The sequence below is a fragment of the Giraffa tippelskirchi genome, chromosome 8 (genome assembly GCF_054371585.1).
Source record: "Giraffa tippelskirchi isolate mGirTip1 chromosome 8, T2T-mGirTip1v1.2.pri, whole genome shotgun sequence".
Taxonomy (NCBI): domain Eukaryota; kingdom Metazoa; phylum Chordata; class Mammalia; order Artiodactyla; family Giraffidae; genus Giraffa; species Giraffa tippelskirchi.
In genome coordinates this window covers 76,699,739-76,723,596 of record NC_137282.1, presented here as the reverse complement: position 1 = coordinate 76,723,596, position 23,858 = coordinate 76,699,739, and positions in this window count along the sequence as shown.

Below are 23,858 nucleotides of genomic sequence, written 5' to 3'. Positions count from 1 at the left end.
AGCCGCTCTGTGTGTGTGTGTGTGTGTGTGTAAGCATATATATGCATATATATATGTATACGTGGAAATGAATGAAATGATAACAAGTCTGTTGCAAAATCTGCATTATATTATGTAAATTGAAAATATATCATCCTTTATATACTTTTTATAGAAAGTAGAGATTACTCCAGCTTTCTGGACTTTTTTCCTGATTTTAAAAAGAAATGCTTGAAGTCTTTTTTCATTAAGAATTAATTTGTTGTCATATTCCTAAGTTATTTTAGGTTTTAGAGCTCTCAAATGTTTCCTTCCTTAAGTTGTGTTTTGTTTCAATATCACCTTTGGAATATTAAATACATGGGTTTTAGTTTGGAAAAGGCACCAGTGTTTTTAAGTTGTAACTTTCTATGTAGGATTCTACACAGATAATAGATGACATGATAAACATTCAAGATGGTCTAATTTGCACTCTTTTTTTCTTTGATCATTGGCATTATTTTTCATGTAAACTTGCATAAAGTTAAAGGGGTGTGCCTAGAATAAAACAAAATGATTTCTAGCCAGCACTGAATGTAGTGGCATTCAGCTGAGTGAAGCATAAATAGCTATACCTTATCTTCAAGTTAGATACACAATTAAAATGAAAATCACTTCATACTATACATTTTTTAATTGTTGATATTGCTGTAATTATTACTTGATTAAAATATATTATACTTCATTTTGGCCTTTCTTTTAAAAAATGTGAGAACTTTATAGAAATAATATTTAATGGCTTATTATTATAATGCCTATCAAAATATAAGCTTAAATGGTGTTTGTTGCATGAAATAGAGACCCATTTATATATTTCAACTATTATTTATTTATAAATTTTAATAAATGTAATTTTTAGTCCCACTTAATGCTGAAGGTGACATACAGTAAAGTCTAGGGAATATTTTTCAAACCTTGCAATTTCCCAATTATAATTATTCTTATTAAATAGTTTGACCTTATGATCTGTACTTTGTGTTCTACTGAAATTACCTCAAATATCTAGTTAGTTATTTTAAAGAGAATGTCTTAAGAACAATTTTTTAAAGCATTTAGTAAAGAGACTCTTCTTCAAGTTGAATGGCTTTTGCAAATATGTTTATAATTCATATATATATATATAACTTTTCTATGATCTAATTTTAATTTGATAGTATAATCATTATTTTCATTTTAATCATGTCATCATCATACATAATCTTTAATCAATATTTATGTCCCAAGGGCAATGTCTATTTCTTTATTTCATGATCACTTTTAATTTTCAAAAAGAACTCTATAGATGAGACACTGCTCTTATTCAAATTCTCAGATGCAGGAACTGAGGCCCAGAAAATAGATAATTTGTTCAACATCAGAGAATTGGTAAGTGCAAAGAGACCCAGAACGTTCTGATTTCATGAAGCAAACTTTTAATTCCTGCATTATTTTGCCCCTACCACATCCTCATTAAAAACATTTCCTTGGCCCAATTCCAGAAGTTTGTTTGCTTATTTTGCTATCAACCACCCTCATTTGAGTGGTATGAGCCTTAATTTTATCTTCCTCACAAACTAGAAACTGGTTATCTGAAAAACTGTCAGCGGTATGTTGTTTAAAAAGAGAGACCGTGTAAGCTGAAACACTGTATAAGCTGAAATTGTGAGGATGAAGCCACAACTGTCAGAGCCGTTTAGTGGAGAAGAGCTAGGACTAGAAGCGACATGGAGAGGGGCTTGAAAGGGAGCTGGTGAGCTCCATCAGTGATGGAAGTGCTTCCTGCACGTCAGTGGTGACCTGCGTGTGTAGATGGGTACCCAGGGTGCACCTGCTCCTCGTTCTGATGCCCTGGCATTCCCTCGGAGCCTTAAACACACAGTTTTACAAGCCTTCTATGCTCTATGACTAGCATATATAATTTAATCGATATGAACTTTAATATTTCATGGTTAAAAATTCATAGCAATGTTTTATTGTGAGTTCCAACAGCAAAGAATGGGGGGAGGGAAATGACAATACGTTTTATAGACTTGTTTATACAATATTTGTAGCAGAGTTGGATGGAGGACTTGGACAGATTCTTTTGAAGTTGTACAGTGTGTTAGCACAAGGGTAACACATAATGTGTATTTAACACATTATGCATAATGCATAATGGTATTTATTTCCCAGTTTCCTATCCTATCCTATCCTATCTGCTGTTAGATACCTTGCATCATTAGCTGTTCCTAGTTTTTATTTTTAAGTCCCCGCTTCCTGACTCCTTGATGCATGCATGCCAAGTCATTTCAGTCGTGTCTGACTCTTTGTGACCCGTTGGACCATAACTTGCCAGGCTCTTCTGTCCATGGGATTCTCCAGGCAAGAATACTGGAGTGAATTACCATGCCCTTCTCCAGGGGATCTTCCTGAACCAGGTATCGAACACACATCTCTTATGTCTCTTGCGTTGGCAAGCAGGTTCTTTTTCACTAGTGCCACCTGGGAAGCCCTGGGGATTCTTTATGCTACTGCTGCTAAGTCACTTCAGTCGTGTCCGACTCTGTGCAACCCCATAGACAGCAGCCCACTAGGCTCCCCCGTCCCTGGGATTCTCCAGGGAAGAACACTGGAGTGGGTTGCCATTTCCTTCTCCAATGCATGAAAGTGAAGAGTGAAAGTGAAGTCGCTCAGTCGTGTCCAACTCTTCGTGACCCCATGGACTGCAGCCCACCAGGCTCTGCCGTCCCTGGGATTCTCCAGGCAAGAGTACTGGAGTGGGATGCCATTGCCTTCTCCGAGAGTACTTTATACCAGCATCTAAATAATGTCATGTCATTTCCCTCCTAAAATCAACAATAGTTATCAGAGTTTTTTTCCTTGCAATTGCCCCTGACGTCTATCCTAGCTCCCTAAACCCATTTACAGCAAAATTTTTGAAAATGTTTTACTTACACTCATTTCGTAATTATTTCTCCAACCTCCCATTTGTGTCTTTTCTCATTGTAACACAGACAGTTGGCCCTCTGTATCCGTGGGTTCCATATCTACAAATTCAACCAACCATGGCTGAAATACATATGGAACAAATTTACAGAGTTCCAAAACACAAACTTTGAATTTGCCACAGGGTGGCAAAATTTACATAGCATTGACATTATATTTACAGTTTACATAACATTCCCATCGTGTTAGGTGTTATAAATGCAGGCATATCTCATTTTATCGCGATTCACTTTATTTCGTTCCATAGATACTATGTTTTTCACACATTGAGGATTTAAGCATCCCTGTCTCAAATAAGTCAGTGTCATTTTTCCATCAGCACTTGTTCACCTCATGTTAAGTCACATTTTGGTAATTCTTACACTATTTCAAACTTTTCATCAGTATCATATTTGTTCTGGTGATCTGTGATCAGTGATCTTTGATATTACTGTTGCAAAAAGATTATACCTCACTGGAGACTGATGATGACTAACATTTTTTAGCAATAAAGTATTTTTAACTAAGGTTGCACCTAGTTTGTTTGTTTGTTTTTTTTTGGACAAAATACTGTTGTGCGCTTAATAGACTGCAGTGTTGTGTAAATATAATTTTTTATTGGGGTATAGTTGCTTCACAATGCTGTGTTAGTTTCTGCTGTACAACGAAGTGCATCAGCTATATGTATACATATACATATACCTGTACCCGTGTAGCCTTCTCTCTCACCCCGTTCCACTCCTCTAGGTCAATCACAGAGCCCCGAGCTGAACCCGCTGAGCTGGTTGGCCCAGAACCCAGCTCTGTACTCTGTGGTGTAAACACAACTTTTATATGCACTGAAAAACCCCAAAATTTCAGTGACTCTTTTTATTGTGATATTTGCTTGATTATAGTGGTCTGTAAGTGAACCTGCAGTGTCTCTACAGTATGCCTGCAATCTAGAGATGATTTAAAGTGTGCAGGAGGATGTGTGTAGGTTATATGCAAATACTATGTCATTTTATATAAGGACTGGAGCGTCCTCAAATTTTGGTATCTGTGGGGAGTCCTGGAACCAATCCACCATGTATCCTGAGGGAAAATGTAACGACTTTTGTCATCAGCCAGAGTGTCCTCAGAAATACTGCAGCAATCCTATTTCTTGACCTCTCTCCTGCACACATCCTTATTCAATAGTATTTTCTTATTTAAAAAAAATTTTTTTTCTGTATTTTTCTGGCTGTGCAAGGTCTTAGTTGTGGCACACAGGATCTTTTTAGTTGGGACATGCAAATGCGTAGCTGCAGCATGTGGGATCTAGATCCCTGACAAGGGATCAAGCCCAGGCCCCCTGCATTGGGAGCAAGGAGTCTTAGCCCCTGGACCGCCAGAAAAGTCCTTCTTTTCTTATTAAATCTCTTCTGGTCTTTCTCATTATATCACACTCTCCTGGTTTTCATTAATTCTCTTATTCTGCTCCTTACACTAATTTTTGTTTCCTCATGTAGGTTATTACAACTCTCTAGTCTTCATGACTACAGTAATAATCTCCTTTAATAGGCCCTTTTAAGTATGGCAAGAACATCCATTCTAAGTGTAAATATAAGTATGTATTTATTTTATACAAAATATTTTGTTGAAAAGTCTGAATCAGTATTAGGAATACTTTCTTGCATAATTACATTGATTAAATAATTTTAATCAATTTTTAAATAACTCTAAGAGCTGAATTCAGAAAAACAATTTAAGTCTTTCAAATACCAAACTGGTATTACATATCCATTACAAAATAATTGGTCCACAATGTAATAAATATATAGATTTTGATTTCTGCTTATCGTGTCAAACATAATCATGTAACATATTAAACATGCTACATGCATTAAACATAGTATCTGATTAATAGCTGTAGGTATCTGATGAATATACATTTCAAACCTTAAAATTTATTATTATGCTATTTCAGTTGACATATATTTTATAAGAAAGGAGGCAGTGGAAAAACATTTAAAAAGCTAACATTTTATTTTTTTTATTTTTTTTTTTTTATTTTTTTTTTTTTATTTTTATTTTTTAAAAGAGCAAAGTTAAACATAAAATTAGCTCACTTCTATGGATCTTTCTAGGTATAAATATTATAATGCCTTCAGTTTCCAGGTGAATTATCACCATAGTAGAGAATCACAATCCAAGAAATTAATAGAAAGTTTCCATGTCTCTTGGGCTTCCCCAGTGGCACTAATGGGAAAGAACCCTCCTGCCAGTGCAAGAGATATAAGGGGCTTGGGTTTGATCCCTGGGTTGGGAAGATCCCCTTGAGATGGAAATGGCAGCCCACTCCAATGTTCTTGCTTGGAGAATACCGTGGACAGAGAAGCTTGGCGGGCTACAGTCCATAGGGTCGCAAAGAGGTGTACAAGACCAAAACAACTTAGCATACATGCATGCATTCCATGTCTCTCAAATTAAACCAATGATGATTCCCAGTTTTTCTTTATGTTTTTAAAGAAGTATTTCTTTTCTAATCAGAAATAACATTATGACAAAGCTAGATGTTTTGAAGAAAATATGTTAAAAAAACTAAAATAATTATTTACTTAATAATGTTTTGAAAGTCTGATAAAAATGAGAATATTATTGGTAGTATGTACATAACAAAGCATATAGCTCTGAATAAGGTCCTCAGTTCAGTTCAATCGGTCAGTCATGTCTGACTCTTTGAGACCCCATGAACCACAGCACTCCAGGCCTCCATATCCATCACCAACTCCCGGAATTTAGCCAAGCTCATGCCCATGAATAAGGTCCTAGAGGAGTTTTGTCCACCAAGAGACCAGACAATCCATGTCTTCCTGAGGCCCTTGGCAACAAGTATACCAACCTCAGACCCCACAGCCATCTAGGGACATCCTCAAAACTGGTTCAAATACTGCATGACTGTTTCCAAATTAATTTCATCAGATGGGAAGGTGTTTACCTGCCATGTTTTTGTCTTGTGTTCAGTCATGTCCAACTCTTTGTGATACCATGGGCTGTAGCTCACCAGACTCCTCTCTCCATGGGATTCTCCAGGCAAGATTCTTGGAGTGGGTTGCCATTTCCTTCTCCAGGGGATCTTCCCAACCCAGAACCCATGCCTCCTGCATCTTCTGTATAGCAGGTGATTCTTCACTGCTGAGCCACTGGGGAATCCCTTACCTGTCATAACCAATCTGGAAAGACTGGAAACAGTATTTACATCTTCAAATGCACAGATAGCAACACTAGTCTACCTGGATCATGGAATTAAATTAAACATGACATCACCAAGGGAAACTTATAGAACTCCAGTAACTGACCTCAAAGAAATGGAGATCTATAATTTGTGTGAAAAAAAACTCAAAAAAAATCTCTTGAAGAAGCTCAATGAAAGGCAAGAGAACACAGGTAGACAACTAAACAAAATCAGGAAAGCAATGCATGAACAATGTGTGAACTTTAATAAAGAAGTAGAAACCATAAAAAAGAGCCATGTAGAAATACTGCAGCTGAAGAATACAATGACAGAACTGAAAAATTCAATAGAGAATTTCAACAAAAATCCTTGATCATGCAGAAGAACCAGTGAACTCACGGACAGATAATTTGAAATTAACCAGTGAGAAGAACAAAAAGAAAAAAAAATGAAGAAAGGCTCCAAAAATATTGGACACACAAATGAACATAAGCATAAAGGGAGTTCTAGAATGAGAAGAGAGACAGAAAGGGGTGGAAAGCTCATTAAAAGACATAATTCCTGGAAACTTTCCAAGTTTCGGGGCAAGGGATGGGCAACCTGTTTACAGGAAGCTCAAAGGACCCCAAACAAGGTCAATCTCCCCAAAGGAGATTACCATGAAATATGTTATAATCAAAATGTTAAAAATGAAAGAGAATTTTGAAAGCATGAAGAGAAAAACAACTCCTCACATAAAAGGAAATATCTATGAGCCAAATAGCAGATTTCTTTGCAGAAACCCTGAAAGCCAGGAGACAATGAGATGATGTATTCAAAATACTGAAAGAAAAAAGAAAAAGTCTTTCAATCAGGGCTACCAGACCTGGCAAAACTGTCCTTCACAGATGAAGGAGAGATAAAGACATCCACAGAGGAAAAAAAAAAAATGGCTTTCATCATTGCTAGACCTTCTTTTCAAGAAATGCTAAAGGGAATTCTTCAAATTGAAATGAAAAGACACTAAGTAAAATATGGAAATATATAAAAGTATAAAATTCAATGGTAAAAGTAAATACATAGTCAAATTCACAATACACTAATACTGTAATGGCAGTGTATAAATCACTTTTATATACAGTATAACTGTTATAAAATAATATTTAAAAGCCATGCTGGAATAATTTGTTAATGAATACATATGTTTAAAAGATGTAAAGACATCAATAGCACAAAATGTAGGTAGAAGAGAAAAGCATCAGGTTTTTCTATGTGAGTGAAGGCAAGTTGTTATCAGCTTAAAATAGACTATTTTATCTATAGGATATTTACTGTAAGCCTCATTGCAACCACAAAGAAAAACTCTATACTAGATACACAAAAGGTAAAGAGAAAGTAATTAAATAATACTACTACAAAAAATAAATGACAAAGGAAGGCAATCAGAGGAAGGAAGAAATAAAAGAAACCCTCCCCAAAGAAATCACTCAGAAACAACAAGATGATAATAGTAAATCTTTACATATCAATAATTACTTTAATCGTTAATGGACTGCTATCTGCAATCAAAAATGCAGAGTAGCTAAGTGGATTATAAAAAACAACAAGGTCCAATAATATGCTTCCCACAAGAGCCTCACTTTAGCTTTAAGGACACACATAGGCTGAGAATTGCAGAGATGGAAAAAGATACTCCTTTATTGAAATCCAAAGAGAACAGGAGGTGCTATACTTATATCAGAAAAAGTAAACTTTCAGTCAAAATCAGTCACCAGGGACAATTCAGTCCATAATATAGAGATATTGAATATAGAATATTGGTCAATTCACCAAGTGTAAATATATTTATGTATGTAGCCAGCATTGGACAATTTTAATATTTCAAGAAAGTATTAGTAGAAATGAAGGGAGAAACAGACAGAAGTACAACAGTAGGGAACTTCAACAGCTCACTCTCAACACCAGATAGATCACCCAGACATAAAGTCAGTCAGGAAACCACAGACTTGAGTAACTGTATGGAGCAAATTGACATAAAAGACATATGCAGATATTCTACTCCATAGTGCCTGCATATACATTATTCTAAAGGGCACATGAAACATTCCTCAGGATAGAACATATTTTGGACTACAACAAAAGACTTAACAAATTTAAGAAGATTGAAATCATATCAGGTGTCTTTCTGACCACACAGTAGGAACCTAGAAATGAATAACAGGAGGAAAGTGGAAAAATTCACTAATATGTTTCATGAAGGAAGTTCAATTATAGATAAAATTAATCTGTATTGAGAGAAATGAGAGTTGCTTCCGGATTGGTGATACTGAGAGACTTGGCGTGCTCGGAGTGACAGAAATGTCCTGTGACTTGACTTGTGTTCCAGTCACATGGGTAAATATGTATGTTGTTAAACTGAGGCATGTTATAGATTTTAAGAGTTTATTTGAGCAAATATCAATGGAATTGGGCAGTGTCTCAACTAGCAGAGAGAAGGGAGCTCCGAGGACCTGTGCAAAATGAAAGACCTTTACAGGCAGAAAGGAGTAAGAATGAGGGATTTATACTAGCAGTTTGTTATTGCAGAGTTACCTTCCTTCAGGCCATGACAAGGGTTCCCAGGTGGCGCAGCGGTAATGAATCCGTCTACTAATGAAGGAGACGCGAGAGATACGGGTTCGATCCCCGGGTTGGGAAGATCCCCGGGAAGAGGAAACGGCAGCCCACTCCAATACTCTTGCCTGACAAATCCCATAGACAGTGGAGCCTGGCGGGCTGTAGTCCACGAGGTCGCTAAGACTCGGCCGCCATTGAGCACACGTGCACAGGCTCTGTCAGGCAGGTGACCTCACAGGTGCTTATCAGATGATTCCTGACTGACTGGTTTACCATTCTGTGGGTGGGAGAGCCAAAGCTGTGATTAAATCTCAGTTTAGCGTGTTGGACTTAGTGCAAGAGACTCCATTTTGAACTGCTGTCTTATTTTTCACAATGTCAAAACTCATAGCCTAACACAAGTCTTAAATGATACATTAGATGAGATGGAGCTCATTGATATCTTCAGGACATTCCATCTAAATGCAGAAGAACACACTTTCTCAAGTGCACATGAAACATTCTCCAGGATAGACCACATCTTGGGTCGCAGATCAAACCTCAGTAAATTTAAGAAGATTGTATCAGGCATCTTTTCTGACCACAATTCTATGAGACTAAACAGAACTAGAACAAATAATTTCACAATTTGTATGGAAATATAAAAAACCTCAAATAGCCAAAGCAATCTTGAGAAAGAAGAATGGAACTGGAGGAATCAACCTGCCTGACTTCAGGCTCTACTACAAAGCCACAGTCATCAAGACAGTATGGTACTGGCACAAAGACAGAAATATAGATCAATGGAACAAAATAGAAAGCCCAGCGATAAATCCATGCACCTATGGACACCTTATCTTTGACAAAGGAGGCAAGAATATACAATGGAGAAAAGACAATCTCTTTAACAAGTGGTGCTGGGAAAACTGGTCAACCACTTGTAAAAGAATGAAACTAGAACACTTTCTAACACCATACACAAAAATAAACTCAAAATGGATTAAAGATCTAAACGTAAGACCAGAAACTATAAAACTCCTAGAGGAAAACACAGGCAAAACACTCTCCGACATAAATCACAGCAGGATCCTCCATGACCCACCTCCCAGAATATTGGAAATTAAAGCAAAAATAAACAAATGGGACCTAATTAAAATTAAAAGCTTTTGCACAACAAAGGAAACTATAAGCAAGGTGAAAAGACAGCCTTCAGAATGGGAGAAAATAATAGCAAACGAAGCAATGGACAAAGAATTAATCTCAAAAATATACAAGCAACTCCTGCAGCTGAATTTTAGAAAAATAAACGAGCCAGTCAAAAAATGGGCCAAAGAACTAAACAGACATTTCTCCAAAGAAGACATACAGATGGCTAACAAACACATGAAAAGATGCTCAACATCACTCATTATTAGAGAAATGCAAATCAAAACCACAATGAGGTACCATTTCACGCCAGTCAGAATGGCAGCTATCCAAAAGACTACAAGCAATAAATGCTGGAGAGGGTGTGGAGAAAAGGGAACCCTCTTACACTGTTGGTGGGAATGCAAACTAGTACAGCCACTATGGAGAACAGTGTGGAGATTCCTTAAAAAACTGGGAATAGAACTGCCATATGACCCAGCAATCCCACTGCTGGGCATATACACCGAGAAAACCAGAATTGAAAGAGGCACATGTACCCCAATGTTCATCGCAGCACTGTTTATAATAGCCAGGACATGGAAGTAGCTTAGATGTCCATCATCAGACGAATGAATAAGAAAGCTGTGGTACATATACACAATGGAATATTACCCAGCCATTAAAAAGAATACATTTGAATCAGTTCTACTGAGGTGGATGAAACTGGAGCCCATTATACAGAGTGAAGTAAGCCAGAAAGAAAAACACCAATACAGTACACTAATGCATATATATATGGAACTTGAAAGATGGTAATGATAACCCTATATGTGAGACAGAAAAAGAGACACAGATGCATAAAACAGTCTTTTGGACTCTGTGGGAGAAGGTGAGGGTGGGATGATCTGAGAGAATAGCATTGAAACATGTATATTATCATATGTGAAGCAGAACGCCAGTCCAGGTTCAATGCATGAGACAGGGTGCTCAGGGCTGGTGCAATGGGATGACCCGGAGGGATGGGATGGGGAGGGAGGTGGGAGGAAGGTTCAGGATGGGGAACACATGTAAGCCCATGGCTGATTCATATCAATGTATGGCAAAAACCACTACAATATTGTAAAGTAATTAGCCCCCAACTAAAATAAATAAATTAATAAAAAATAATAAATTCATGATTCAACTGTAAAAAAAAAAAACTGTAGAAAACACAAACAGATGGAGACTAAACAATACGTTTCTAAATAACCAACAGGTTACTGAAGAAATCAAAACAGAAATCAAAAAACTTCTAGAAACAAATGACAATGAAAATATGACAACTCAAAAGCTATGGGATCCAGCAGTTCTAAGAAGTTTATAGCGATACAGTCCTACCTCAAGAAACTGGAAAAACATTGAATAGACAACCTACCTTTACACCTAAAACAGCTGGAAAAAGAAGAACAAAAGCCCCCAAAATTCGCAGAAGGAAAGAAATCATAAAGATCTGAGCAGAAATAAATGAAAGAAACAACAGTAAAGATTAATAAAACTAAAAGTTGAGTCTTTGAGAAGGTAAACAAAAGTGACAAACCTTTAGCCAGACTCATCAAGAGAAAAAGAGAGAAGAATCAAATCAACAAAATTAGAAATGAAAAAGGAGAGGTTTCAACAGACAATTCAGAAATACAGAGGATTAAAAGAGACCATTATGAACAACTATATGCTAATAAAATAGATAATCTGGAAGAAATGGACAGATTCTTAGAAAAGCTCGATCTTCCAAGACTGAACCAGGAAGAAAAAGAAATTATGAACAACCCAATTACAAGCACTGAAATCGAAGCTGTTGTCAATTTTATAGAAATGAAGTCTCTATGTATTTTCATTTTCAATTTAGACCATGTATTACCTTTCTCAATAGTGCTTTCCATCTGAATTTTTCCAAGCTAACTCTTGGAAATCAGTACCTCATGACAGGTGTTCCTGTGTAAATGCACACAGGGAAATGATGGAAATGAAACAAAACTTTGCATTATTAAAAACTGCAACATTTCAGTTCTCAGCTACAAACACTACTTTGCGATCTTCCTTTCCCCTGCACACCAAGCAGCCACTAGTGTATTGAACCAAGTGCATTGCCTAATGAATGTTAGCTCTTCTTCCCACTGATAAAAACTAATACAATCTTTATAGCTATAAATGGTAGCCAGTAATGATAGGTAGCCAATTACTGCTCAATGCATGTTGGAGGCAATCATAAGGGACCCTGCCAGCTTGGAATACACATTGCTGTCTCCTCATTAAGCTTCTGAAGTTACATGTTGGCTCACAGGTATCTTTCTTTCAGTAAAAAAAATCAAAAAACAAAAAATAAAACAGTGGAAGTTAAGTTGTTCTGTACAGCCCACTCTATACCAGATCCAGGTGAAAGAGACCAATCTGGAGAAACATAGATTAGCTGAGGCAGAAAAATAAAAATGTGCTCAGTCTACCTTCCAATCCCTCACCTCAAATTGCCCCAAGGGGTATTTCAGCAGACAAGTATTCAGCCCCTGCTGACTACAGAGTGCATTTTGAGTTCAGTGAAGTGAGAGACACAGAAGGAAGCCCCAAATATTGAACTGAATACAGTGCAAACGTTGGCATAGCAAAGGGAGCACAATCATTACATCTGGGGTAGTCTGTGAAAGCTTCATGAAAGAAGCAGCACTGACCTGGAGAAAAGTTTGTTCCTCGTGTTCCTGGGCAGGCGCCCTCTGCCTGCCCCGCCCCCCCCCCCACTTTGCGTCACAATCTCACAGAACCATGGCAATCCATGTTTGGAAATGTCAGTTTGTTCACGTGGCTGCGTCATGTGGCAGAGTATGCTTGAGGGTTATCGTAGGAGATGGGGACTGAGAAGCAACTGTGACCTTGAATAGTTTCTGAAAGATTAACATGTTTTTAAGTTTCTTCTGGTTCCATGATTATCATCTGAGAGCCTAATCATACTCCCCTGCATTGAACATAAATCTCATACATAGAAGTATCAGTGCTGCTGTTGTTTAATCATAGGTTGACTTTTGTCAAAACAATGAAGATCATCTCTCCTTTCTTAAGAAAAACTTAATAAAAACATACACTCCTTCCCCTCCAGCATAGCCCAAACTGGATGCTCTCAATCTTGCTCTGGATGTCAACAGTCCATACCCAACTTGTTTTATGATATCTGCCATATTCCAGAATTTTCATGTTTGCTTTTCTTTTTTTTAATCCTCAAAATTTACCAATCTTCTTTCTTATCCTAATAAGACAGTGCTCTGGAAACTAATCTTAAAATGAATTTAATTATGTGACATGAAAATCTTTAATGATGTATTTTAATGACATATTTTGTACTGCCCATTGGTGCAAGTGGGGAGCCAAACCTGGCTTGAGAAATTTTGGGTCCTGATTGCAGAACCAGGGAACCAGTGACATTTGAGGATGTGGCTGTTGACTTCACCCAGGAGGAGTGGCAGCAGCTGGCTCCTGCTCAGAAGACCCTACACAGGGATGTAATGCTGGAGATCTATAGCCACCTGGTCTCTGTGGGGTGCTCAGATTTAAAACTAGACATAATCTCCAAGTTGGAACATGGAAAGGACCCGTGGATTATAGGGAGTGAGTTGTCAAGGTGGACCTAGTCAGGTATTCATAATGGTTTCTTGGACCCTTTGTGTCCTTTTCTGCTGGAAAAATAGGAATCTACAATGACTCTTTAGAGTCTCTTGGACAGCAAGGATATCAAACCAGTTAATCCTAAAGGAAATAAACCCTGAATATTCCATTGGAAGGACTGATGCTGAAGCTCCAATATTTTGGCCACTTGATGCAAAGAGCCAACTCATTGGAAAAGAGCCTGATGCTGGGAAAGATTGAGGGCAGGGAGAAAAGGGGGCAACAGATGTTGAGATGGTTGGACGGCATCACCGACTCAATGCATATGAGCTTGAGAGAAGCCTGGCATGCTACAGTCCATGGGGTCGCAGACACGACTGAGCAACTGAACAATAACAACAACAAATCTCATCCTGCTAGGTGTCTTCTCTACTTGTCTTCTCTGCTTATTATATGCTTTGCCATTACTGCACTTACTTAGTTTAATACATTCATAACTAGCCAATCTGATCACATGGACCGCAGGCTTGTCTAATTCAATTAAACTAAGCCATGCCATGTGGAGCCACCCAGGATGGACAGGTCATGGTGGCGAGGTCTGACAGAATGTGGTCCACTGGAGAAGGAAATGGCAAACCACTTCAGTATTCTTGCCTTGGGAACCCCATGGACAGTATGAAAAAGTAAAAAGATAGGACCCTGAAAGATGAACTCCCCAGGTCAGGAGGTGCCTAATATGCTACTGGAGATCAGTGGAGAAATAACTACAGAAAAAGTGAAGGGATGAAGCCAAAGCAAAAACAACACCAGTTGTGAATGGGACTGGTGATAGAAGCAAGATTTAATGCTGTAAACAGCAATATTGCATAGGAACCTGGAATGTTAGGTCCATGAATCAGAGCAAATTGGAAGTGATCAAACAGGAGATGACAAGGGTGAACATCGACATTCTAGGAATCAGTGAACTAAGATGGACTGGAATGGGTGAATTTAACTCAGATGACCATTATATCTACTACTGTGGGCAGGAATCCCTTAGGAGAAATAAAGCAACCATCATAGTCAACAAAAGAGTCCGAAATGCAGTACTTGGATGCAATCTCAAAAATGACAGAATGACCTCTGTTTGGCTCCAAGGCAAACCATTCAATATCACGGTAATTCAAGTCTATGCCCTGACCAGTAATGCCAAAGAAGCTGAAGTTGAACAGTTCTATGAAGACCTACAAGATCTTCTAGAACTAACACCCCAAAAAGATGTCCTTTTCATTATAGGGGACTGGAATGCAAAAGTAGGAAGTCAGGAAACACCTGGAGTAACAGGCAAATTTGACCTTGGAATACAGAATGAAGCAGGACAAAGGCTAATAGAGTTCTGCCAAGAGAATGCACTGGTCATAGCAAACACCCTCTTCCAACAACACAGGAAAAGACTCTACACATGGACATCACCAGATGGTCGACATCAAAATCAGATTGATTATATTCTTTGCAGCCAAAGATGGAGAAGCTCTCTACAGTCAACAAAAACAAGACGAGGAGCTCACTGTGGATCAGATCATGAATTCCTTATTGCCAAATTCAGACTGAAATTGAAGAAAGTGGAGAAAACCACTAGACCATCCAGATAAGACCTAACTCAAACCCCTTGTGACTATACAGTAGAACTGAGAAATAGATTTAAAAGACTAGATCTGATAGACAGAATGGCTGATGAACTATGGATGGAGGTTCGTAACATTGTACAGGAAACAGGAATCAAAGATCATCCCCAAGAAAAAGATGCAAAAAAGCAAAATGGCTGTCTGAGGAAGTCTTACAAATAGCTGTGAAAAGACGGGAAGTGAAAAGCAAAGGAGAAAAGGAAAGATATAGCCATTTGAATGCAGAGTTCCAAAGAATAGCAAGGAGAGATAAGAAAGACTTTTTCAGTGATCAGTGCAAAGAAATACAGGAAAACAATAGAATGGGAAAGACTAAAGATCTTTTCAAGAAAATTAGAGATACCAAGGGAACATTTCATGCAAAGATGGGCTCAATAAAGTACAGAAGTGGTATCGACCTAACAAAAGCAAAAGATATTAAGAAGAGGTGGAAAGAATACACAGAAGAATTGTACAAAAAAGATCTTCACAACCCAGATGATCACGATGGTGTGATCACTCACCTAGAGCCAGACATCCTGGAATGTGAAGTCAAGTGGGCCTTAGGAAGCATCACTACGAACAAAGCTAGTGGTGGTGATGGAATTCCAGTTGAGCTATTTCAAATCCTGAAAGATGACGCTGTGAAAGTGCTGCACTCAATATGCCAGCAAATATGGAAACCTCAGCAGTGGCCACAGGACTGGAAAAGGTCAGTTTTCATTCCAACCCCAAAGAAAGGCAATGCCAAAGAATGCTCAAACTACCACACAATTGCACTCACCTGACACGCTAGTAAAGCAATGCTCAAAATTCTCCAAGCCAGGCTTCAGCAATATGTGAACTGTGAACTTCCAGATGTTCAAGCCAGTTTTAGAAAAGGCAAAGGAGCCAGAGATCAAATTACTGTCATCTGCTCAGTCATCGAAAAAGCAAGAGAGTACCAGAAAAACATCTATTTTTCCTTTATTGACTATGCCAAAGCCTTTGACTGTGTGGATCAAAATAAACTGTGGAAAATTCTGAAAGAGATGGGAATACCAGACCATCTGACCTGCCTCTTGGGAAACCTGTGTGTAGGTCAGGAAGAAACAGTTAGAACTGGACATGGAACAACAGACTGCTTCCAAATAGGAAAAGGAGTACGTCAAGGCTGTATATTGTCACCCTGCTTATTTAACTTATATGCAGAGTACATCATGAGAAATGCTGGGCTGGATGAAGCACAAGCTGGAATCAAGATTGCCGGGATTAATATCAATAACCTCAGATATGCAGATGACACCACCCTTATGGCAGAAAGTGAAGAAGAACTAAAGATCCTATTGATGAAAGTGACAGAGAAGAGTGAAGAAGTTGGCTTAAAGCTCAACATTCAGAAAACTAAGATCATGACATCCGGTCCCATCACTTCATTTCAGATAGATGGGGAAACTGGAAACAGTGGCTGACTTTATTTTTCTGTGCTCCAAAATCACTGCAGATGGTGACTGCACCATGAAATTAAAAGACACGTACTCCTTGGAAGGAAAGTGATGACCAACCTAGACAGCATATTAAAAAACGGAGACATTACTTTGCCAACAAAGGTCCGTCTAGTCAAGGCTATGGTTTTTCCAGTGGTCATGTATGGATGTGAGAGTTGGACTATAAAGAAAGCTGAGCACCGAAGAGTTGATGCTTTCGAACTGTGTTGTTGGAGAAGACTCTTGAGAGTCCCTTGGACTGCAAGGAGACCCAACCGGTCCATCCTAAAGGAGATCAGTCCTGGGTGTTCATTGGAAGGACTGATGTTGAAGCTGAAACTCCAACACTTTGGCCACCTGATGCGAAGACCTGACTCATTGGAAAAGACCCTGATGCTGGGAAAGGTTGAGGGCAGGAGGAGAAGGGGACTACAGAGGATGAGATGGCTGGATGGCATCACCAACTCAATGGACATGGGTTTGGGTGGACCCAGGGAATTGGTGATGGACAAGGCGTCCTGGCATGCTGCGGTTCATGGGATTGCAAAGAGTTGGACACGACTGAGCGACTGAACTGAACTGTACTGTTCTAATATTGGTATCTTTTCCCCTGCTGGAATCCCAGAACACCTCTACCCAACAGTTTTGATTAGTAAATGATAGACATTGTAGCCGTCCCTGGGTTGAATGGTAAAGAATCTATTTTGCTTCTCACCTCACGTTAGCATTCAATACTCATCACTCAAACAGCTGTGTTGCCCCAGCCAGTGACCAAGGAAGGTCACTAGGAATCCCTTTACAATTTGGAATTATTTTTAGATGGCCTGTCTATTTTTGGTCTAGTGGTAGATTTCAATAAAATTAATCTTCTCTTTGAAACTTGGAATGTGTTATATGCCATTTATTATTATAGTCAGGCACTCCAGACAGGGTGAATATGTTGATTAACGACCCTGGTGGAACCCATGTCCTGGGCTTTGCTACTTACTGCATGTAGCAAAGACACATCATTCATCAGCAATGACCACATGGCCTGCCATATTTTATTTCTTAATTACATTTCAGCTTTTGCAAGCTTAGATTGTAAGTCAAGAGAAATTTGAAATTAGAAAGTTTCAGAGCATATAAAAAACCATTTTGATTTGTATACAGAATCCATCTGGCCGTCTTCTGAAGCAATAAAACACACCTTAAAACTCAAGAGACCCAAAGTTTCTATCTCTAAATTTTTCTGTTCCCTGAAAATATTAGTAGTCACAATGTAAAATGTTTTCACTTATAATTAAATGCTAATTTTTCTATGCTTGCTTACTAGAGTCAATTAATTTGAATAATAAGCTTAGCAAGAAAACAATATTAAACTTAAGCCATTGTACTGTATGTAAGTCACTGTTATTAACAGCTGAACTAATTTTCCTAGCAAAACTATTGAGTATGTGCATTGCTTCAAATGTTAATTTAGGTTAACTGTTTGAGCAAGTACTGCCTTTGGGGCTCCATCTGCAGTTGGATTGATATAGTTCAGTTACTTTAATTAAAAATATTCAATTAACTCAAAGTCAGTTTCCTGTGAGTCCAGACAACATTAAACTTCTGATTAATAATTGCTGAGTAAGTAAATATTAAATGAAGAATGATTGATTTTTTTTTTTCCCCTTGAAGCCTGAAGTCAATACAATTGCTCTATGTTTTTTCAAGTAATTAGTCAGTAAACAAACTACCAAATTTATTAAGAGACTCATTTCAGAATTAAAAGGCAAATTTGGAAATGCCAGGAGGGGAAAAATTTGAAAATTTTGTTTTCAAATATTGTTAAACAAGAATGAAATGTTTTCTTAAAATACACTTGTATTCCATTTCTAAAAAATTCAAGCCTGAGAATTTTTATGCATATCAAAGAAATCATTATTAATGAAAATAAAGAATATTAATTGATAAGAGAAAATTCTATTTTGTGTGCATTTTTATAACATAATGAAAATATATGATCACAGAAAAATTAAATGATGCAGAACATAAAATATGAGAAAGGCCATGGTTAAGGTGAATTCATAGTAAGAAGAATACTTTTGAGAACTTTCAGACACTACCAATTTTTGGAGCATTTCTGCATCTTTATTCATTTTTGCATTTCAAGTTATAGAACATTTTCTCATGACTGAGGAACATATAATTCCCCATGAACTTCTCTTGAGTCTTTGTTTGGGTTGGAGAATTTTCATACTGCTGAGATCTAAGATCACCTAACACCCGTAAACAGAATGCTTTATAACTGATCCATGACTTCCTCCTACTTTGAAACATTATTAAGTTTTTGGAAAGTGTGTTCTCTATCTTTAAAGTAAGTTTAAATTAAAATAAATATACTTGCATATATTTTATTTTTATTGATATTAAGTCCTTGTATAAGCAGTTGTGATTGTTTAAGAAGATAGGAATTGGAAGGCTTGAGGAAGCTATCATTGTTAACTTAATTTTTTAAGTTGAATGAGTTGTAATGACAGAGGCATCTCTGATATATGAAAAAGAGCATAGAACAATGATTTAATGGGCTTTCTCTATTTGCTATTTGTTTATTCACACATTTACTTAACACTAGATTATAGCAGTGTGTGTGTGTTATGTCACTTCAGTCGTGCCTGACTCTTTGTGACCCCCTGGACTGTAGCCCGCCAGGCTCCTCTGTCCATGGAATTCTCCAGGCAAGAATACTGGAGTGGGTTGCCATGTCCTTCTCTAGAGGATCTTCCCAACCCAGGGATCAAACCTGTGTCTCTTTCCTCTCCTGCATTGGCAGGCACGTTCTTTACCTCTAGCACCACAGCAGTACTTAACCTCATTTGTGACAACTGAAAATGCCTCTGAGTGCTGGACATTTTCAAATGTCTTCTGACATGTGTGCACGTGTGTGTGTGAGAAAGAGAGAGAGAGAAGAGCACCTACCATCCTGACAAACATCCTGTCATTGACCAGACACTGCTCAGGCTTTTGAGCTCATTTACAAGTAGACCTGGTTTCTCTGTTCACCTGGGCACTTCCTCCCTTCTGCTCAGCCTTGAATTCTGATCGATTTCTCATCCCCCATGAACCCCAGATCATGTGTGATCACCCTGATCTGCCCTCACTAAGAATCCTGTTAGGTCAGGTTAGTCAGAGTCTCTGCCTTACTCTTGATATTCCACTTGGTAACTTTACATCTACTGAGATCCACCCTTTTCCTGGGCTCTAACCCCACTCGTTCATGTGTACTCATGGTGGAGCCTGGTCTCTCTCCCTGCTGCAGAATTCCATCACAGTGGTCACTGTACCTATCAAGGTAGTCTTTCCTTGAATAAAATCCTCCTTACAGTCTTTTAACAAGTGTCATTCAGTAATCTTTTCTTTCCCATTCTGCTTTGATGAGACCAACAGCTCTAGTGAGCACATTTGTAAGCACAAGCCCATTGGGTTTTCTATAGTTGTTCATAGTTACAGTTCAATTTCTTTCATAGAGCTCCTTTTTGAACATTTATTATCCTGCCAGTACTTTATTTATTATTATTAAATCTTTTGTTGTTGTTTAGTCGCTCAGTCATGACTGACCCTTTGCTACCCCATAGACTGCAACAAGCCAGGCTTCCCTGTCCTTCACCATCTCCCTGAGCTTGCTCAGACTCATGTTCATTGAGTCAGTGATGCCATCCAGCCATCTCATACTCTGTTGTCCATTTCTCCTCTTGCCTTCAATCTTTCCTACCATCAGGGTCTTTTCTAATGAGTCAGGTCTGCACATCAGATGGCCAAAGTATTGGAGTTTCAGCTTCAGCATCAGTCCTTCCAATGAATATTCAGGACTAATTTCCTTTAGGATGAACTGGTTGGAACTCCTTGCAGTTCAAGGGATTCTCAAGAGTCTTCTCCAACACCAAGTTCAAAAGCATCAATTCCTCAGTGCTCAGCTCTCTTTATGTTCCAACTCACATCCATACATGACCACTGGAAAAACCATAGCTTTGACTATATGAACCTTTGTTGGCAAAAAAAAAAAAAGGAAAAAAGTCTCTGCTTTTTAATAAGCTGTCTAGGTTGGTCATAGTTTTTCTTCCAAGGAGCAAGCCTCTTTTAATTTCATGGCTGCAGTCACCATTTGCAGTGATTTTGGAGCCCCCCAAAATAAAGTCTGTCTCTGTTTCCATTGTTCCCCCACCTATTTGCTGTGAAGTGAGGGGACCAGATGCCATGATCTTTGTTTTCTGAATGTTGAGTTTTAAGCCAACTTTTTCACTCTCCTCTTTCACTTTCATCAATAGCCTCTTTAGTTCCTCTTCACTTTCTGCCATAAGGGTGGTGTCATCTGCATATCTGAAGTTATTGATATTTCTCCCAGCAATCTTGATTCCAGCTTCTGCTTCATCCAGCCCAGCATTTCTCATGATGTACTCTGCATATAAGTTAAATAAACAGGGTGACAATATATAGCCTTGACATACTCCTTTCCCAATTTGGAACCAGTCCATTGTTTCATGTCCAATTCTAACTGTTATTTTTGACCTACATATAGGTTTCTCAGGAGGCAGGTCAGGGGCTCTGGCATTCCCATCTCTTGAAGAATTTTCCACAGTTTGTTGTGAGCACACAGTCAAAGGCTTTAGCATAGTCAATGAAGAAGAAGTAGATTAAATCTTTAAGTACTTAAAAGTGAAGACATTTATTCTAGTGACAATGTTATTCGCTCAATTATGTCCAACTGTCTGCGACACCATTGACTATATAGCCTGCCAGGCTCCTCTGTCCATGGGATTTTCCATGCAAGAATACTGAAGAGGGTAGCCATTCCCTTCTCCAGGGGTTCTTCCCTACCCAGGGATCGAACCTGTGTCCCCCACATTGCAAGCAGATTCTTTCCCAGCTGAGCCACCAGGGATGCCCATTTTAAACTAAAAAGGTATTAAATGTAAGAAGTAAAATTTTAGGTACTTTGATCTAATGCGAAGAACACTAGGGGAGGCATTTTTTTCTCTTCTTCTTTTATTCCAGATGTAATGTTTCTTTTAAAATATAATTATACTTTCCATGTTCTTTTAGGTAGACTATAGATCTTCACAACATGAAAGGCTTATACAGAATGATTTGTCTTTACAATGACTTTGAAATTTCTCCCTTAACATGTTCTCTGCTTTTGCTAGATCAAGCTAAGCAGGGCTTGTATAATGATCTTTGAACACAATAATTTAACTGTAACGCACCAGTTGATATTAGACTCTCAGAATTTTTAAAGTCAGTATGTTATAATCATGTGGAGCATCAGACATAATTTTTAAAATAGTGCTTGAGAGGATTTCATTTAACATTAAAGCTATATCAGACTTTTGTCACCACTATCACTTTATGCCCACTTTTGTTGGGTGAAGTACAAATTATCATAAGAGGGTATTTTCTTTCTTAAGAAAGATGAGTAGAAACCAAGAAATAAAGTTTTAAAACATAGATTTAAGACTTATCTGTAGGTGAGCCAAAATGCCCCAATTTGTCTACATTTTAATAAATGCTGTGTTAGAAAAAATGGGTAATTTTGCTATCTGAGCATGCTTCTTTGGAATCCTATCTTATACAGAGGTATGGGAATAGCCGTATTTACTGAAGGTTTATACCTAAATGTAATTTTATGGAATTGTATAGTAACCCAAATCAAGTTATTTTGAGTATTTTTATGCTATCATGCTTGAATATTTTAGATTTAACTTTGAAATGTTTCAAATTCTCCTATGCAATGTTTATATGCTCAAATGTAGAGATTATGTCATTTTGTAAAAAAAAAAAAAAAAAAGAAAGAAAAACTATATCAGAAAGCCTCTGCTTCATCCACATGGGAGAAATAGGCCAGAAATTAATCTCTCACCATAAACATTTAGAAAACTGCAGAGAGGCACAGAAGGTGCTGGGAGACAGGAAGTAAACAAGGTGTATATGGCCTCCATATATACTTTTTACCTGCAGACAAGTCCTGTGCTGTCCTTCAGGGAACAGGAACCCAAGTAGACAACAGAAATTTCACTCTGCTTCAGGAAAGATTAGACTTCAGCAAGTCAGCATTGGCTAAATTGAAGCCTGGAGGACCTTTGCCTTTCAAGAAAAGTTGGGTCCAGAATTCTCTACAGGTGACACCACTAAGTGTTTAGCCAACTTAGAATCTTACACTGAAATTCAAACTGGGTAGGCAGAAGAATTTGGGGAATGGAAAAATTACAAAGGAACTGTGAGATGAAAAATTTCTCAAGCTCACAGGGAAGCTTACAGCATTATTAATATGCTAATAAGGACCTTTAAAATTTTTTTTAATTGAAAATTGCTTCACAGTATTGTGTTAGTCTCTGCCTCACAACATGAATCAGCCAGAAGTATACATGTATCCCTTCCCTTTTGAGGCTTCCTCTCACCCGCCCTCCGTCCCACCCCTCTAGGTCATTACAGGCCACTGAGCTGAGCTCCTTGGGCTATACAGCAGCTTCCCACTGGCTACCTGTTTTACCCGTGGTTGTGTGTTTATATCAATGTTACTCTCTCGATTTGTCCCCCCACTCCTTCCCCCTTGGCTCCCCTGGTGGCTCAGAGGGTAAAGAATCTGCCTACAATTCGGAAGACCTGGGTTTGAACCCTGAGTTGGGAAGATCCCGTGGAGAAGGGAACTGCTACCCACTCCAGTATTCTGGCCTGGAGAATTCTATGGACCGAGGAGCCTGGCAGGATACACAGTCCATGGGGTTGCAAATGGTTGGACACGACTGAGCGACTTTCACTTTCATTTTCACCCTTCTCCTACTGTGTCCAAGAGTCAATTCCCTGTGTCCACATCTATTACTGCCCTGAAAATAAATTCTTCAGTACCATTTTTCTAGATTCCATATATATATGTTTATATATATATGCACACATAAAACAGTTGCACACAACTGAGCGAATGAACTGAACTGATCAGATCAGTTCAGTTCAGTCGCTCAGTCGTGTCCAACTCTTTGCGACTGCATGGACTACAACACACCAAGCCTCCGTGTCCATCACCAACTCCAGAGTTTATTCAAATTCAAGTCCATTGAGTCGGTGATGCCATCCAACCATCTCATCCTCTGTCGTCCTCTTCTCCTCCTGCCTTCATCTTTCCCCAAATCAGGGTCTTTTCAAATGAGTCAGTTCTTCGCATCAGGTGGCCAAAGTATTGGAGTTTCAGCTTCAACATCAGTCCTTCCAATGAACATTCAGGACTGATTTCCTTTAGGATGGACTGGTTGG